This window comes from Atta colombica, unplaced genomic scaffold, assembly GCF_001594045.1.
Source record: "Atta colombica isolate Treedump-2 unplaced genomic scaffold, Acol1.0 scaffold125, whole genome shotgun sequence".
Taxonomy (NCBI): domain Eukaryota; kingdom Metazoa; phylum Arthropoda; class Insecta; order Hymenoptera; family Formicidae; genus Atta; species Atta colombica.
In genome coordinates, this window is record NW_017259212.1 from 2,213,952 (window position 1) to 2,221,089 (window position 7,138).

At 29.7% G+C, this 7,138-nt stretch overlaps 1 protein-coding gene across 1 annotated transcript in view; it reads right to left on the reverse strand.

Annotated features, from left to right (window-relative positions):
• LOC108694774 overlaps positions 1-7,138 on the reverse strand; it is a 62,202-nt gene that overhangs the window by 54,280 nt on the left and 784 nt on the right. The gene's annotated exons all lie outside the window — the stretch shown is intronic.

Here is a 7,138-nt window from a genome sequence, read left to right on the forward strand (position 1 = left end):
AACGAGAACATAAGAATTTATACTTATATTTATGTACAGAGTACATTATAAAGTATAGCTTTTACATTCCTTCAAGTGAAAAAGTAAAAGGACGACCTATTTCCTACAGCATGCAAAAAAATTACGTACCAATTTACAAAGCATAAATGTCACTGACAGTTATAAATGATCAAGCGTCTGGAAAGAAACAGAATGTACGGCAGAAATATCCCATGAAATCCTAAAGATTTTCAGTATAAAAAGAAGTTCCTGTAATAAACGGGATTCATAAAGATCTGAGATATTGCCCTTTACTTGTCCTAGTTACTTGCGAGAACTGTTAGTGGAAAGAAGGGTTAAAAGGAAAAACTTTAAATCGCCCTGATAAGGCTAATCAGTAACGATCGACCTCGCGAAAGGCGAGACGTACGCTGTCAGGTGTGTTATTAATTACATAAAACTGCCGAAGTACCTCGTTACAGAGTTTAATTACATGATGCGAACGCAATGCACGTGACAGCCCGCTAAAATGACGTTTAATCGGAAATATTAATGATGTGTACCAATACTAGACGAAGAACGATGAATATGCATGTACCTACATACATGCATACAGGTAACCATGGCCTGACGTTGATAATGCTTCGTATGATCCGCAGGGATTTATACACGTCGATGAAAATCCCGGAAGACGATAAAAAGCATCCGCTGACGTGCGTAAATATTTTTTTCTTGACTTGACAAAATTATGTTGGATAACGGCGCGTGCAAATAATCGCGATAGTCTCTGAGCAAAGCATGCATAGATAATTAAACACTGCTAATGCTCAAGCCAACAGTGAGTTATAAATAAAACATACGCGTCAGTGAGCAAAAAAAAGTACGTCGTAGTTGCAAGGAAATAAACGGGAGAACAACGCCCGAGATGCAGCAGATAAAAATCTCTGCTAGTGGTTCACATTTCTGTTATGCTTTCACTATTTTTCTTTTCTCCCTCAATTCGTCCATTTTTCGCTTCCCTCCATTTGCCCTCCGTTTTGCTTTTCTTCTTTCTGCTTCTGTATGTGCCCATTGTTTCTATTTCTTATCGAAGCGGTATCCTCTACATAGAATCGTCTACGAGAATCCCTCTAAATCTTTAAGATCCTTCGGAAACTTCGACGACTTAACGATGTCGGTGCTACATCGACGAACGAACCGGCCAATGTAGCCAAACAAAGACCGTAAGATCAATAGATTCGCTTCTCGTTCTTATCGAGCCTTGCTAATTTCTGGAGCGGACCATAGTTATAGACTAACTATCATCAGCTTCAAGCAAACTTCTTACGAGAAATGAACGGATAATGCGTCGCGCATGAAGCGCTTTGTCAGAAGTACGTAGCTTTTATGGATCATTTACTCGAATGACCGAGCGGTACGTGCTTTATCACGTTTTTATTGTTCCTATATTTTGTTCCTTTTGCTTTACGGTGCAGACGAGCGACACAGTCATGTCCTCCATTGTCTCACTGACTTTATGTCATAGCCTATAAAAGCTTTAATTGACAATTCGCAGACTGCTCGAAATGGCAAATACGATCATTTTCGGATATCAAGTTGCAAAAGCATAAAACTTAATCTAATCTTTCGAAAACGATCTTCAAGTTTAGTTTTCGTTTAAACATTTAATACATATAATATTTTTCTTTACAGTATTTAAATGATTTATAATACCTCATAATAAAAATAGTATCATAAGGGCAATATTTCGTTTAAACATTTTAATGTTTAATAAAAGCGTGTCAAGAAATCTATTAATATCAATTTAATAAAAAAAACCTACTTAATGTGTAATGCAAATAATACTGCAAATAATTGTGTTTTTTTATATGTTTAATATTCTACATAAAGATTATATCTAAAACTTATTTCAAACATATATCTAATAAATAATTATTTACTTTTTCCAAAATAAAGATAGTTATGTCGCTATTACGTACAAAATTATGATATTACGGCCTCAATGAAATTATTGTATTAATCTATTTAATATTCAGGAAATATATACATATATTATAGTCTATTGTCATTTTATCAGTCGATGACATTTTGTGTCTGAACTGAGGAATTTTCCATGTAAATTACGATACGACGTAATGACATGACCCGATCAAATCAATAGGCATTAATTGAAATAGAAGCAAAGCAGACCAAGAAGCGTGACGGCTATTGCATTATGCAACACGGTGAAGACCGGAACATTTAGCCGGCAGAATATATGCAAAGGATGTAGCGAAGGATAACGTTGCTACATGATCTGTGCAGAAAAAGGATTTTTCGCGCGGAAACTTTCATATGATTCTCTTATCGTGAGCAACTAGGGGTGAACATTTCTTTAAGATATATAAGTTTCTCGTTTTTCAGGAAAGCAAGATCATAAATACGTCTCGGAAATATCTTCATCGAGTAGTTGTGTCCAATCTCAACAGGATATTGAGGAGTATCAACTACAGTAATAATGTTCTATTTTGCTGTAGAGAAAGCTGTTTTATATAAATTTATTTTGTAGAAATTACTTATATCTGTTTATTATAGAAATTGCAAGGAAATTATGTTAAATATATTTGCAATCGTTAGCAGTTTTATTATAAAAACTGCACTATATATAAAATTAATAATAATATGTTACTTATATAACTATCATAGAATAAAATAAGCTATACTTTTACAAAATCTAAAACTTATTATATTTTTTATATCTTTTTACTAATTTTAAATCAATTACGTTCTGTAAAAATACTGTATTAAACATCAAAAATTTTTTCATAAATATTTTTAAGAATAATACTTTGTTTAAAAATAAAATTCTCACACAATCATTTCGTTAACTGTTAATTTACAATAAAGATTTATTCAACTATACTATTTAATATTTATACAATTGTGTAAAAGTCGCACATACACACACGCGCGCACGCACACAAATGCAATATTATTCTTAAACAAATTTGATATAAGATATTTTAATATTTAATAATAGATGCACATGAAATATGTAAATACGATTTGTGTACAATTTAAACCTGTCAGCATTCTAAATATAAAACAAAATTTGATCAATGTTGTATATTCACGAAAACGATAATGGAAAATATATGTCTGTAGACTGATTCGATCTAAAAATAAGACAAATTTAACTCTCTGTCTAAAGAAGAATCAATAGATAATAAAAAATAAAAGCTCGAAAACTGGTTAGGTTGAAAAAATAATAGAAATATAATTTTAAAAAATGATAAAAATAAATTACACAAAATTTTTTGTTAAATGTTATAAATTGTTTTACAAATTTTTTAAAATTCTTTTACCTACAATTAATCCATCGTTTATTAATTCTATAAATTTCATACAAGGCAGAGTGGCTCATTTCCCTCAGCTAATTTCCAATCCTTCGATAACGTTAAATTATTACTCTAGATTACATAATCCAAATTGATAACCCAGGAGAAACTTGAAAAGCGGATCAGTTATTATCAATAACTCTGACTAAGCGTGTTAGGTATTGGATAAAGTTTTACAGAATTTTTAATTTAAAAAATTAATTAACAAATCAAATTATTATTCTAATATATTACATCCCATGTTATGATATATTTTTAATTTAAATATTATAATATTGTAAGTAAAATATTATCAAAGTATCTGTGTTAAATAATTTTTGATTTTCTTTTAAATTGAAACATTTTACTGTTATATTTTACCGTTTGAATATTTCAGGTGTTAATCGAGATATGCACAAAGCATAAGAGAGAATCTTATTTATTCGAGAGAAATAGCTTACAGATTAACATCATGCCCGAACATATTCTTCAGAAATTGAGTTTCTCTTTCCCAAGTAGTGTCACCTGCATACTAAAGCAATCTAGGTCATACGATAATAATCTTTTTTTGCAGAGAATCGTTCAAGTAGTGGTATATAGAAAGCAGAAGACGAGCAGAGGATATAGAAGAGATTGTACAAATCCAGACTCGTTATTAAAAATTAAATTTGCGGTACCGCTTTCAGAAGCTGGCCCCGATCTGATTCGTTTTTTTTTCTTATCGATCTGATCATAAGTATAGACTAAGTATTCTCTTTAAGCGCAATAATTCTGGTCTTATTTCTTGTCATCAGTCCAAATACTCAAACCGATTAATTCTGCAGCGATAATCAATTTCTATCTTGTGGATGAGTCGTATAGAATAATATTATAAACATCAATAAGAATCTCTTATTTCGGTTTTCTATGGCAATTAAGGTTACAATATAAGTAATAAATCTTTGAAGTTATTGAACTCATATAACGTGGACTACTCTTTTTATATGGATTTTTCTGCACGAACGAAGAATAAGTAGAAAGTTCAATTAAGCCAGCTCTACTAGCGTAAAGGAAAGCATAATGAGGCGAAGAACAAGAAAGACTGCCGACAATTAAAATATTCGACCAAAGTAGGGGAGGAAATATGAATTGGCTTTGTCAACGGCGCGTGGATAAATTATATAACTTTTTCAATAATAACTCGATGCACTCTCCACGATCTGCTTTGTGACGCTCATGGCCTTTGACCAGAAAATCTACGTTTTCTCCTCTTTTAGTCAACAAGCTGACGTCACGCATTGGTAACGTCACGTTTTTGAAACAGCTGTCGCGTTCTATCGTAAACTTTTGATCGAAATAACAAACTGCAAACATGCTAGATGATTTCTTCAAATTTTTGCATCAATAACAAAATTCATGTCTTTTCCGGTGACAAACTTTATCGAACGAAGTTAGATGAATCAAGTTTGGACAGCAGAGAGACGAGTCGACTAAAGCAGCTTCAAGAAAGTTTTTGGCTTACTCTTGGGATCATGCTTACCAACCGTCCATAAAATTACAGTCAGCTCGTAAAAATGAGTCAAAACTGAACATTTGCGTTTTAAGAACGTAAGTAAAATAATAGAGACTTTTGTAAAGATATAAAAAGTAAGAAAATATTATTATTTTTTTGCGTATTTTTTAAATTTATCGACAAATAAATACGATACAAACGTAAAATTAATTATTAATAAAATTATTAAAATGATTATGTAAGCTTAAAAGAAAATTATAGTTTTTGGTAACGTAACAGGTAAAGTTAGTTATTTCTTATTACGAAATATAAAAATTTTTGTTTTATTTCTTATTATGAAATAAAAGTTTGTTTTATTGTGCATATCTTTTGTATAAAGAAATTCTGTATGTGATAAATACCTGTAGGTCTAGGGCAGCATGCACATAAATCCAAATACGATAATTATACAACACATATATGTCAATGAATCTGATTGATGATGCATAATAGTAATTCATTAATGTGATTTAGTGACGAAATGCTAATTTGTAAACCAATCTTACTCGCCATTCATATTTGATTTCGTAAATGGCAGAACTCTCCAATTAGCAAATGGATTTTCTGCAACGAATACCAATGTTTGAAGCCATAAGTGGCAGAGACCTTCTAAGCTAATGTGTGGGCAAACTAGCTCATTAATAATATTCTCAAACTTTGTGTGTATGCACGCGCGCGCGCGCGCACGTGTGTGTGTGTGTGTGTGTGTGTGTGTGTGTGTGATCATAAAAGTTTACTAATAATCAAAATAAGCATAAATTGCACTACTATTTCATATATGAAATCATAAATATAAGAAATTTCAATTTTAGTAATGGCTAATTCTCCTATAGAAAATTTTCTCTGCATAATTAAAAAGACACTGAAATATTAATATTACATTTAAATCGAGAACAAATTTAATTATAATTGTGATTATCAACTTTCATCAATATCAGCTGTATTTGCTTATTTTATCTTTCTTGCCTTTTAATATCGATGCATCTTTACATATTTTATGTGTATTTGATGTGCAAATATGATACATTCTAGAATTCGATAGGACAGAAATATGCGTATATTATGAAATTGTCATCAGATATATTGATAAAAGTATCAGTAGGAATATTGAAAATACATGTATGATTAATATTTTACAAGAAAATTAATAAGAGTCTCATTCATATAAGAACATTCGTACAAGTAGTATTAATTTATTAAAACTTATACTTTATTTTTCACAAATCCGTATTGTGAAAAAAATCTATATTCAATAATTTTCAAGACAATCCGATAATTGTTCTTATTTGATTACAAACAGAAATTAAAACATTTTGTTTTATTAATATTTCTTTATAAACGTATGTCCATTCTATCATAAAATATAATAAAATATATCAAACAATTTATCTCATCATTTTTATTACTTGGCAATGAATGATCTCTTTTTTCTTGTTATTCTCATTAGAGAAGATTTAATATCTGATCATACAATTTCTATCTTCTTAGTGTAAAACTAGATTTGTTAAAAAGTTTAATTTTGATAAAAACTTAAAATTTTTATAGCAAAACATCATTATAAAACATCATAAATATATTTAATTATTATATCTTTGATCCCATCTTTATATTGTAAATATTTAATAAAAGATGTATTATCGTGAACCACTCAACTTCAACCTTCAGCAAAAATCTACTAATTGAATGCGGATTAATCCTTTTTAGATTAAGCTTTCCTCTCAAGATTTCAGCAACATGTTCAGTACGAAAAGATATGATATAAATGAACGCACATTACTCAAGGATATTGTGGGTTTATGTAATAAGTAGTATTTTTATATTTTTATATTTATCTTCAACAAGGAACAAAGTGTATAAAGCTATCAAAAATTCATATAATTTATAATATTGATACTTAATGTATAGAAAAGAAAAATTAGTATTTCTTTAAAAATGTAAAATATGTCAAGTCTTCTCTAAAATTTCAAACTATTATAAAAAAAATAATAATCATAAATTATATATTTAAAAAATAATTACAATAAAGCATTATAAACTAAAAGAGATGACTGGATTAATTTTTATGCAAGAAGGTATGTACTTTTTATATCATAATTTTATAATTTATAACTGTACTACATACAATATGATTTAAAAATGCTGCACGAGAAAACTGTCATTCAATTTCGATCGATTTGTTTAGCAATTTCTACTAAAATTCTTGTTACATCACACACACACACACACACACACACACACACACACACACACACACACACACACACACACACAC